Below are 13,313 nucleotides of genomic sequence, written 5' to 3'. Positions count from 1 at the left end.
CGAATTTGTCAAAATTCGTTAAAAAACGAATTCGGAACGAAACGAATTGCACATTCCTACTGGCCTTGATATGCATTATGTCAGAGCCAAGGGGCAACCCGGAAGGACTTCCCTCAATCTGTCAGACACTGCTGTTAGGGTCTAGTGAGTCAATTTTAAGAGAGACAAGGAGAATCTGTGCTTAGGTACTGACCTCTACACTCTGTGTCACTTACCACAGACCTCTGCATTACTTACTACTGACCCCTGCACTCTGCCTTACTTATTACCAACCTCTGAACTACGCTTTACTCCTCACCTCTTAACCCTGCGATACATAATACGGACCCTTGCATTTTGCTTTACTTGTTCCTGACCCCAATACTGTATGTTACATACTACTAACCTCTGCACTTTGCTTTACTTACTCCTGACCTCTGCCTTACTTATTACTGATCCCTACTTTCTGCATTACCCACTCCTGACCCCAGCACTGTGCATTAACTACTACTGACCTCTGTACTCCTCTTTACTTACTCCTGACCTCTGCACCCTGCGTTACATAATACACAGTTCTAAACTTTATATACTACTGACCCCTGCACTTTGCTTTACATTCTTCTGACCTCTGTGTTACCTACCCATACTACTGATCCCATGAATGCTTCAAACCTTTCTTACTTTTAAATGGGGCCTTGCTAAGATATCTCTTTAAAAATCTTGATATCTTCCATGGTGCTCAGGTAGATCTCCACCTCTTCAAAGTAGCCTATCCCTGCTCTAAATAGATAAACCACTACCTGAAAAACAGGTTATTCATAACTTGCCGAAGATATAACACTTCTAGAGCCCAAATTTATAAACCGTGTACAATCTAAAACCAGATTAAAAACACAATATAGCTGGGCAAACTCTATTAGGCTGGATTCACACCTATGCAGTTTTAGTGCTTTTTGCATTTTGCAGATTTGCACTACAGAACGTGTTCCATAGAAAACCATGTTGAATGGACTGCTGTGCAAATCTGCAAAATGCAAAAAGCACTAAAACTGCATAGGTGTGAATCCAGCCTTAGCCACAAAAGGAGCACCACAAGAGATTATATATCTTCACTAATTATTATAGTGGGGGTTCTGCACTGAGGCTGGATTCACACCTATGCAGTTTTAGTGCTTTTTGCATTTTGCAGATCTGCACTAGAGTCTATTTAACATGGTTTCCTATGGAACACGATCTGTAGTGCAAATCTGCAAAATGCAAAAAGCACAAAAAATGCGTAGGTGTGAATCCAGCCTGACTGACCATAAGGCTCGATTCACACCTATGCATGTTGCTTTTGAGCGTTTTTGGAGGTTTTTTTTTCATGCTTGCCACGTTTTTGAGCCGCGTTTTTGCCGCGTTTTTGCTGCGTTTTTGCCGCGTTTTTGCCGCGATTTGCGTTTTGCGTTTTGCGTTTTTTTTTTTTTTTTTCATTTTTTTTTACAGTCTTACAAAAAAATTACAAAAAAAAAAAAATAAAAAAACGGCAAAAACGCACCAAAAACGCACCAAAAACGCATCAAAAACGCTGCAAAAACGCTGCACTTGCGTTTTTGATGCTTGTCCATTGAAAACCATTACATGCAAAACGCTGCTTTTTGCATGAAAAAAAGTCCCCGACCCTTTCCAAAAACGCAGAGATACAAAAAAGCATTGATGTGAACATGTTCCATAGGAACCCATGTTAAAAAATTCCCGTGCATTTCTGCAAAATGCAAAATGCATCAAAAAACGCGCTAGTGTGAATGGGGCCTAAGGCCTGATTCACACCTGTGCATTTTTAGTTCTTTTTGCATTTTGCAGATTTGCACTACAGCCCATTTAACATGGTTTCCTATGGAACACGTTCTGTAGTGCAAATCTGCAAAATGCAAAAAGCACTAAAGATGCATAGGTGTGAATCAGGCTTAAAAGCGTTAGACATTAGAAGACGGAAGACTTCACAACTGTTTATCCACTTTTAGGCTTGATTCACACCTATGCATTTTCAGTACTTTTTGCATTTTGCAGATTTGCTCTACAGAACGTGTTCCATAGGAACCCATGGTAAATTGACTGTAGTGCAAATCTGCAAAATGCAAAAAGCACTAAAAATGCATAGGTGTGAATCCAGCCTCATAGCTGCTTGAAGCCACAGCTGTTCTGAATGTCTCTGCATCAATAACGTGCAGGTCTCATGCAAAAATCATTCAGCACTGAGATTCTGACACCAGAAGAAAGAACTTCCTCCTGATTAACCCATACCTCCCAACTTTTTGAGATGAGGTAGAGGGACACCTATTAGCAAAAGAATGTAATCATAGGACACACCCCCTGCCACGCCCCCTTAAAGGAGTATTGTACAAAAAAATTATTGGTTAAACCCGTAAGTGCTTCTTTTACCACTACTATTCCTTTATATTGGCGTTTGGAATTTACAAATGCAGCAGTTTAGAAATTGGATGAAAGGTTTAGCACAGTAAAGACTTCATAAAATATAAGCAGTGCGTTTTATATACAACTATATAGATCAGACCAAAATGAGGGACAAATGAGGAGGAAAGAGGGACAGAGGGACGTTGTTCCAAATCAGGGACAGTCCCTCAAAATCAGGGACAGTTGGGAGCTATGCTAACCTGGGTTAGGGACCTTAGACTGTAAGATCCTTGAGGGCAGAGACTGAGATGAATGTATATACTATGTGTAAATCACTGCACAAGTTGCTAGCTCTGTATAAATAACTGTAATTAATAAAATAATATATTCCTCAATAGCCACAAAGGATATGAACCCACCCTGTGTGCCCCAAAAGGTTTTGCAAACTTAGTTATTAACAGGGCTTTTTTTCAGCGAGAACGCGGGGGAACGCAGTTCTGGCACCTCCAGCACCAAATGTATGTAATAGCAAGGGGTGTGGGGTATGCTGGAGGGTCTATTGATATTGGCTGCTGGGGGATCTATTGTCACTGGTGGGGATCTGATTTTGTGTGAGGGTCTATTGTTGCTGATGGGGAATCTATTGTTGCTGGGGGGGGGGGGGTCTTATGTTGCTGGAAGGGATCTACTGTTGAGGGAGAGGTCTATTTTTACTGGATGCTGGAGGATCCATTGATGCTGGCTGCTGGGAGATCTGTTGTTGCTGTTGGGGGCGTCTAATGTTGCTTGGGTGGATATTTTGTTACTGGGTGTGATATTTTGTTGTGGGTGGTTCACTGTTGCTGCAGGGAATCTATTGTTGTTGGGGTGGAGTCCATTGTTGCTGGGGGAGTCTATTGTTGTGTGGGGATCTATTGCTGGGATCCTATTGTTGCTGGCTGCAGGGGATCTATTTTACTGCTTTTCTTTTTATCATTAACATGTTCCATATAAATGATTTAGCACCACAAAATGATACTTGGTTCTGTATTCTCTAAAAGGGGCAGTACTGGTAGGTGGGTAGGGAGTGGAATCAAGGGACAGTGGTCAGAGGTGGGTAGGGGACAGAGACAAGGGGTGACTCAGACGGGGGGAGTTCCTGGTTATTAACATATAAATGTAGTGATTTACATCATTGCTTTGCTGCGCATAACCTGAACAGAGCTGTGCGAGGGACCCAACAGTCCCAACTGCTACAGGCTGTCTGCAGAAAACTACAGCAAGGGGAGAATACAAGACCGGTTTCATGCTAAATTACTGTGCAAATCTGCAAAAAATACACAGAGCACCCCAAAAATTAAAGTAGTTCTAAAGTCTAAAAGTATTTTTAACTTAAAGTGGGAATAAACTCCTGTGGTTTACCTATAGGTACAGTAATCATCTCTTAAACATGCATCGGTGCAAGAGCTCCGGAGGAATGGCATACCTGCACCGTTCCTTCAGAGCCCTGTGCCGCAAACAGTGACTTACGCGCTCAAGTGCATGAGTGAGGTCATCGCGGCTTGGCTATAAATACCAACGAAGCCCTCAAACCCAGAAGGAAGACCGGGTAAAGATGGAAGCACCTACAGCGGTGACAGCACGTTTTGTTTGCAGGTGAGTCTGTCATAATGTGCTAGTATGTGGTGCATAATAGTACATTATGACTTAAACTTCCTGGGGCCCATTTCTCTTTTCTGCGATTTACTACAACTTTAATGCATTATTTGTATTAGGGTGCAAAACGCCCTACTACCTGTCCCAACCACCCCCATTTCCAAACACTTGCTGCAGCACTGCTCCTCTCACTTTCTGCTTTCACAGGAGACAGAGAGGACAGTAGGAGCCATGGGCTTCTGTTGTTGTCAGTCAAACTCCTGTGGAGAGGGAGCGGGGGCGTGGCTTACCTGTGTTGTGTATGTCAATGGACGCACACAACCTGGTTCAGAAGCATGCATGTACTGGTGGCTCCTTAGCACCTGGCTTGCTAAGGAAGCACTTGGAGCAGGGAGAAGTGGACAGCGCTTGCAGGGGCCCACCAAAAGAGGAGGTAATTGACATCTTTATGCAGTATCATTGCACAGAGCAGGTAAATATACAATCTTTTTTTCTTTTTTTTTTAAACCAAAAGCAATTAGCATTTAATATCACTTTAAATAAGACACATGCCTTTTGTATTTAAACAGTATTTGCTTATCCTGGAGTTCAGCTTCAAAATGATACATTTGTGGTTTAACCACTTAAGCCCCGGACCATTTGGCTGGCCAAAGACCAAAGCGTTTTTTGTGATTCGGCACTGCGTGGCTTTAACTGACAATTGTGCGGTCGTGCGACGTGGCTCCCAAATAAAATTGACGTCCTTTTTTCCCCACAAATAGAGCTTTCTTTTGGTGGTATTTGATAACCTCTGCGGTTTTTATTTTTTGCGCTATAAACAAAAAGACAATTTTGAAAAAAATGCAATATTTTTTACTTTTTGCTATAATAAATATCCCCAAAAATATATATAAAAAAACATTTTTGTTCCTTAGTTTAGGCCGATAGGTATTCTTCTACATATTTTTGGTAAAAAATCACAATAAGCATTTATTGATTGGTTTGCGCAAAAGTTATAGCGTCTACAAAATAGGGGATAGTTTTATGGCATTTTTATTCATTTTTTTTTTTTATTAGTAATGGCGGCGATCTGCGATTTTTATGGTGACTCCGACATTATGGTGGACAAACCGGACACTTTTGGCGCTATTTTGGGACCATTCACATTTATACAGCGATCAGTGCGATTAAAAATGTATTGATTACTGTGTAAATGTGACTGGCAGTGAAGGGGTTAAGCAGGAGGGGACGCTGCAGGGGTTAAGTGTGTCCTAGGGAGTGATTCTAACTGTGGGGGGGAGGGGCTACATGTGACATGACACTGATCACCGCTCTTGATCACAGGGAGCTGTGATCAGTGTCAGTGTCACTAGGCAGAACGGGGAAATGCTTGTTTACATCAGCATTTCCCCGTTCTTTCTCTCCGTGAGACGATCGCGGGCAACCCCGCGGACATCGAGTCCGCGGGACCCGCGATCACACTCACGGAGCTTGCGGCAGAGTCACGTACGTGTACGCCCATTTGCCTGTCCGTGCCATTCTGCCGGCGTAAATGTTCGTGTGGCGGTCAGCAAGCGGTTATTTGTGAGTCTTAATAAATAACCTATTCAAGGAAATTAACATTTCCAAAGAAAATATTTGATGGGGCTAATCGTGAATTTCTGGGAATTTCCCTGTCAATAAGGGACCGTTGATAGCTACGCTAAATTAATTGCATTCTAAGATAAAAACTAGGGATGCCTATATTACATTATGTAAGTGCCTCCTATTTTCCCTTGCTGCTTTTTTTTAATCTGAATCATCTACTTGTTACTATCTGATAAACTCCCACTGTCGCCACATGTTATAACATTGCACAAGAAATAAATGTGTATCACTTATACATGCCCATTAGAGTAAAGTGAAACTGAAAATAGTTTACACAGACTCCAGTTGTCTGCCAAACACATTCAGCTTATTGCATTTGTGGGAACTTTGTCTTTACAGTAGCAGACGTTACCTGGTTTGAAGATTTTTGTCTGCAAAAAGGGGCATTTTTATTTTTTACCATTTGTGGATTATTTGATTCCAACTGTCATTTTCACTCTGCCATTCTTTATTGCAGAAGATCACGCCCCTACCCCCTAGAAGGGGTTTTCCTCATGTTATTTACTTTCTTTTTGTATCGAAGGTAGACTCGCTTCGGACGATAAAGACATGCTTCGCAGATCTCGCAAGAAACGTAAATTTTAACGGTAAGTAATTAATTTCGTGCAATCACTTCTGTACAATTTCTTGAATGCATAGGATTTTAGGATAGGCAGTTGTAGTTGTGGTTGTAGTTGTCGAACTCAACTGTTCTCATCACAAAAAATGCTGGCAAAATATATCACATGTGCATGCAAACTCCCACACATATAGACGTTATTTGGGACCTCAAATGTGACCTCTTAACAGTCACTATCTCACTATCAGCATGAATAATCACATAATCCTTCACGTTTTCATACCTTGTTATATATATATTGCAGGAAACTGTATTGTTTTGTTTAATATCACTTCACTGTATGGATTTCAATGTAGTTCTTTATATCAGAAATGTGTCCTGAACCCTCTCCATTTATGACTGGTGTTGCTGATATCAGTATTGTATTGTATTACACCCAATTTCTGTTGCAAATTACCAACGGCTTTTAAAACAGATTTCATGAAAAAAAAAAAAAAAAAGAAGGAAGAGTATTAAATTAAATGTGTTCCTATTTAACTTTTAGTTGACTTTATGTGCATTGCTATATCATCTCAATACGTTGATGACATTCAATAAAGAGTTCTTATTCTAGTGCTAATTCATAAGGCATAGCCAGACATCGCAAGGCTCCCACGAGCCGCGGGAGTCTCCTGCATTTGGCTGCGACTCCCGGACAACCGCGAGTGAAGGGCGATCTCCCAGCTGGGTCTGTCACTCAGCCACAGACAGACAGGGCAGCCCGAGCGGCCAAATGGAGGACGGGCGCTCTGTCTGTGGCTGAGCGCTGAGGGGGTCAATCCCTTCTATGTCAATCCGCTGGGCAGACCGGGACTGTCATGTACTGGTCGCACAGGAGATCACTGCGCAGCGGCACCCAAAAGTGGAGAAAAAATCTGCTTGACAGGGGAAAGTTTTTCTCTTTTAATTGCTACAGCCTGCAGATCACAGTCTTCTCTCTGCCTCCGCCCACCCCCTTCCTTTCCTGCTGAATCCGACCCCCCAAAAAAGTACCCATGCAGCAGGCTGGGGACAGCAGTGTGGCCTGCCCCCCCCCCTGCCTCAACCCACCCCCTTCCTTCTGGGAAATTCTTTGACTGGGATGGCTCACCAGCCCCATTGCAGCCAGACCCCAGGACCAGCAGACGAGCTCCAGCAGCCAGACCACTGGCCCCAGCAGCCAGACTCCAGGACCAGCAGCCTAGCTCCAGCAGCCAGACCCTTGGGCTCAGCAGTCAGAACCCTGGCCCCAGCAGCCCAGCTCCAGCAGCCAGACCCTTGGCCCCAGCAGCCAGACTCCGGCCCCAGCAGCCAGACCCTTAGCCCCAGCTGCCAGACTTCGGCCCCAGCAGCCAGACTCCAGGACCAGCAGCCCAGCTCCAGCAGCCAGACCCTTGGCCCCAGCAGCCAGACCCCTGGCCCCAGCAGCCAGACTCCAGGACCAGTAGCCCAGCCCCAGCAGCTGTGTGATCAGGCTGCATTTCATTGGGCACTGGTAAGCTGCATTTAATTGGCACTGATCAGGCTGCATTTAATTGGCACTAGTAAGGCTGCATTTTATTGGGTGGAGGGAAGGGGTCGGCTCTGGCACGAAGCATCACCTCCCTGAAATGAGTTTTTGCAGGTTGGGATGTCTGCATAGCAACCAAATAGATATCATGTAGCTTAAGGCCTCATTCACACGGCCACCGTCAGTTTAGCCACGTTAAAAACATATCAGTTCTTATCCGTTGCTTCATCCGTCTTCTGTTCCGTTAATCTTCGTTTTCATCCGTCTTCCGTTTTGTTAATATCCGTTTTCATCCGTTAATGTACACGTTTACATCCGTTTTTTCATCCGTTTTTGTATCCGTTTTGATCCGTTTACAGCAGTTTCTGTGCCTTTAAGGAAATTACCCAAAAAGCATTGCTCCTCCCATGCTGCATTGCAGTTTTCAGTGAGTGACTTGTCCTTGCCGTGTCCTTCCTTCGTCCTTGTCCTTGTGTGTGCTATGTGCATTGTGCAATGGATTCCAACAATTTTTGGGACAATGTGACATTGTTTGTCGTATTTGCCTATATGAGGAGACATCTCTTGCCATGTTTCTCCTTGGGCATGTACTGGGGATGTACTTCCTATTGTCCAACTACTGTCTGGGTCATAGGTTGAGTTCACAGACAAACGGAAAAAAAAATTATTTCTTCAAAACGGATCCTAACTGATCGGACGTTGACAGACATTGTCCGTCAACGTCAGTTAATATCTGTTTTCACGGATCTGGACGTAACCTTGTACGTTAAAAAAGACAGATAAAAACAGAAGCGGAGGTTAATGGATGGTAACAGATGGTCATCTGTTTGCCCATAGGAATGCATTGTTGTCCATTGATGGATGGAAGAAAAATGGATAGACAATCCGTCCCTGTGAAAGAGGCCTTAGTCAAAACATTACAGGATGGATTCTGATTGGTTCCCATTGATTACTGCAATTCAAAAATTGCAATCAAATATAAGAACTTCCTACTGCATTAGGCCATACATTATAGTCTACTAGCACTAGATGCCCTTTCATTTTGCCAGCTCTGGAGCAAACCTACAATACAAGACGATAGGGAAAGTATTGTATTTAAATAATTTTTCCATACAATGTATACATACACAAATATATATATGCATATATCAATCTGTTTACCTGTTGTGTATATATATATATATATATATATATATATATATATATATATATATATATATATATATATATTGGGGGTTGTTTAGCTTAATGTAGAGCCTACCAGAGAGCTGAGTTGTGCCATTTATAGGGCTTGTTAGCCCACTTTTATTAAAGGAAGAATAAATCCAATAACAGAACACTTGCCCACGCAGGGGTTTCAGCTTTCCACAGCAACAATATAAATGAAAAATCTTCAGCAGCAGAAGCACCACTGCTCAGACTCCCACACGGAGCCCTCCTGACTCCTGTCAGGGACCTCAGGCTTGGGTCTCTGGCTTTTACAATGCCGTCTGCACTCTCTGCCTACTCCAGTGCACACCTGCACTCTCTGGATTCCCCCTTTCAAGCCTGGACTCCTCGGGAGGGTGGAGCTCAGAACCATGGTCCTGACTCTACTATCAGGCCCACACACACCTGAACAATCAGTGTGTTGTTGAGTCTCAAAACCTGGACCCAGGACTGGGGATTTCATCCCACCTGGATCTCCACCGGGCTCCAGGTCCCAAAGTGGACTTTACTACATAATGAGGAAACTGAAAAGCCAGTTTCTTCCCAAACAAGCAAATACACTGGAGCCCCTCAACCTGCCCGGTTGAGAATCCTGGACCCATACACTGGTGGGGTACCACACTACCACAATATATACATTTATACAAATATATACCTGTGAGTATGCATATGCATACATGAGGTCAAGGGATTTTATATTTACAGTATATAACCAGACACATATATACTACTTAGGTTATTTAACTTAGGTTATTATAATAATAATAATAATAACTTAGGTTATTAATGCTATACCCTAAAAACCTTCAGTCATCAAAAAGTAAATGACTTGACTTGTCAGACCTCTCATATTTATGTAAATAGCTAAGTGCATACACAGTATTTTAGCTTAAGAAATCAATTTTGGTCATAAAAATTATACTCCTAAATAAATTGAATTTAAAATGCTTGCATATACAGTATCTCACAAAAGTGAGTACCCAACTCACATTTTTGTAAATATTTTATTCTATCTTTTCATGTGACAACACTGAAGAAATGACACTTTGCTACAATGTAAAGTAGTGAGTGTACAGCTTGTATAATGCCCTGTACACACGGTCGGACATTGATCAGACATTCCGACAACAAAATCCATGGATTTTTTCCGACGGATGTTGGCTCAAACTTGTCTTGCATACACACGGTCACACAAAGTTGTCGGAAAATCCGATCGTTCTGAACGCGGTGACATAAAACACGTACGTAGGGACTATAAACGGGGCAGTAACCAATAGCTTTTGTCTCCTAATTTATTCTGAGCATTTATTCACTCCCACCACCATGCTTGACTGTAGGCAAGACACACTTGTCTTTGTACTCCTCACCTGGTTACCGCCACACACGATTGACACCATCTGAATCAAACAATTTTATCTTTGTCTCATCAGACCACAGGACATGGTTCGAAAAATCCATGTCCTTAGTCTGCTTGTTTTCAGTAAACTGTTTGTGGGCCTTTTTGTGCAGCATCTTTAACCACTTGCTGACCGGGCCATAGCCGAAAGATGGCTACAGCGCGAGCGGCTTATTCTGGGAGGGCGTCTATGGACGTCCTCCCAGAATCTTGCTCCCGCACGCCCCCTGGGGCGCGCACCCAGTAATATCTGTGACCGCTGGGTCCGGAGAACCCGGCTCATCACGGATCACGGTAAATGGCCACTGACAGTGGCTGTTCACCACGTGATCGCTCCGTCAATGATGGAGCGATCACATGTAAACAAATCGACGTCGCGTCCGGTTCCTCTCTCCCCTCTCCGTACAGATCGGTACAGTTTGAGGGGAGAGGGGAGAGACCGAGTGCTGCAGCGCTGTGGGCTGGATGTGTAGTGCCCACAGCGCTGATATGTGCCCACTCCAGCACTCATCCATCCATACCATCCATACTCAGCCATCCATACAATCCATACCCAGCCATCCATACCATCCATACTCAGCCATCCATACTCAGCCATCCATACCCAGCCATCCATACCATCCATACTCAGCCATCTACACCATCCATACTCAGCCACCCATACCATCCATACTCAGCCACCCATACCATCCATACTCAGCCACCCATACCATCCATACTCAGCCATCCATACCATCCATACTCAGCCATCCATACCATCCATACCCAGCCATCCATACCATCCATACTCAGCCACCCATACCATCCATACTCAGCCATCCATACCATCCATACCCAGCCATCCATACCATCCATACTCAGCCATCCATACCATCCATACCCAGCCAACCATGCCATCCATACTCAGCCACACATGCCATCCATACTCAGCTATCCATACCATCCATACCCAGCCATCCATACCATCCATACTCAGCCATCCATACCATCCATATCGAGCCAACCATACCATCCATACTCAGCCACCCATACCATCCATACTCAGCCATCCATACCATCCATACCCAGCCATCCATACCATCCATACTCAGCCATCCATACCATCCATACCCAGCCAACCATGCCATCCATACTCAGCCACACATGCCATCCATACTCAGCTATCCATACCATCCATACCCAGCCATCCATACCATCCATACTCAGCCATCCATACCATCCATATCGAGCCAACCATACCATCCATACTCAGCCACCCATACCATCCATACTCAGCTATCCATACCATCCATACTCAGCCACCCATACCATCCATACTCAGCCACCCATACCATCCATACTCAGCCATCCATACCATCCATACCCAGCCATCCATACCATCCATACTCAGCCATCCATACCATCCATACTCAGCCATCCATACCATCCATACCCAGCCATCCATACCATCCATACTCAGCCATGCATACCATCTATACTCAGCCATCCATACCATCCATACACAGTCATCCATACTCAGCCATCCATGCTCAGCCATCCATACCATCCATACTCAGCCATCCATACCATCCATACTCAGCCATCCATACCATCCATACCCAGCCATCCATGCTCAACCGTCCATCCATACTCAGCCATCTATACTCATCCATCCATCCATACTCAGCCATCCATCCATACTCAGCCATCCATACTCATCCATCCATCCATACTCAGCCAGCCATCCCTAATCAGCAAGACTCATCTATGCTCATCCATCCATCCATACTCAGCAATACTCATCCATCCATCCATGCTCAGTCATCCCATCCACACCCAGCCATACTCAGCCATATCTAGCCATACCCAGCCATACTCAGTCGTACCCAGCCGTACTCAGCCATACTCAGTGGTACCCAGCCATACTCAGCCATACTCAGCCATACTAGAGCTGCACAATTAATCATTAACAGGTCACGATCTCGATTCACCCACTCTGACGATGTGGAGTGTCTGGATTCTTTCATGTTACAAGTATAGAGTTCTCTGGGGCATTCTGCCAAGATTTTAACAACATTGTAACTCTCCCACTTAGATCAAAGGGATGAAACTTCTGTGTGAATATGCAGGAAGTTTAACCACTTAAAGTCTAAACCTTTTTCTGACACTTGTTTCTTACAGTTAAAATCAGATTTTTTTGCTAGAAAATTACTTGGAACCCCCAAACATTATATATATTTTCTTAGCAGAGACCCTAGAGAATAAAATGGGGATTGTTGCAATATTTTATGTCACACTTTATTTGCACAATGGTCTTTCAAACGCAATTTTTTGGGAAAAGTACACTTCAATGAATTAAAAAAAAAAAACGAAACAGTAAAGTTAGCCCAAATATTTTGTTTAATGTGAAAGATGATGTTATGCCGTGAGAATCGTGAGAAAATCGTGATCTATCTTCTGAGCAAAAAAATTGCGATTCTCATTTTAGCCAGAATCGTGCAGCTCTAAGCCATACCCAGCAATACTCAGTCATACTCAGCCATACTGAACCATACTCAGCCATACCTAGCAATACTCAGTCATACCCAGCCATACTGAGCCATACTCAGCCATACCCAGCAATACCCAGCAATACTCAGTCATACCCAGCAATACTCAGTCATACCCAGCCATACTCAGCCATACCCAGCAATTTTGGCCAAAATTTATGAAGAAAAATTACTAATTTTCAAAATTTTACGAAGAAAATTTCATTTTTTTACAGAATTTTCGGTCTTTTTTCTTTTATATCGCAAAAAATAAAAAACCCAGTGGTGATTAAATACCACCAAAAGAAAGCTCTATTTGTGCGAAAAAAAGGAAAAAAAAATTCATATTGGTACAATGTTGCATGACTGAGTAATTGTCATTCAAAATGTGAGAGCACCGAAAGATCAAAATTGGTCTGGTTAGGAAGGGGGTTTAAGTGCCCAGTGATGAAGTGGTTAAAAGAGGCTTCTTTCTGGGAC

General features: G+C 43.4%; 1 protein-coding gene across 3 annotated transcripts in view; it reads left to right on the top strand.

Annotated features, from left to right (window-relative positions):
- The window catches only part of NLRC5 (NLR family CARD domain containing 5), a 264,118-nt gene that overhangs the window by 59,810 nt on the left and 190,995 nt on the right, over window positions 1-13,313 (top strand). For all 3 annotated transcript variants that reach the window (XM_073605527.1, XM_073605525.1, XM_073605526.1), the window contains exon 2: window positions 6,158-6,221. The gene's annotated coding sequence lies outside the window, so the exon portion shown is untranslated. The remainder of the gene's footprint in view (window positions 1-6,157; window positions 6,222-13,313) is intronic.

The sequence above is a fragment of the Aquarana catesbeiana genome, linkage group LG11, assembly GCF_042186555.1.
Source record: "Aquarana catesbeiana isolate 2022-GZ linkage group LG11, ASM4218655v1, whole genome shotgun sequence".
Lineage (NCBI taxonomy): Eukaryota > Metazoa > Chordata > Amphibia > Anura > Ranidae > Aquarana > Aquarana catesbeiana.
Note: the sequence above shows the minus strand (reverse complement) of the source record. Positions and strands in the feature narration are given on the sequence as shown.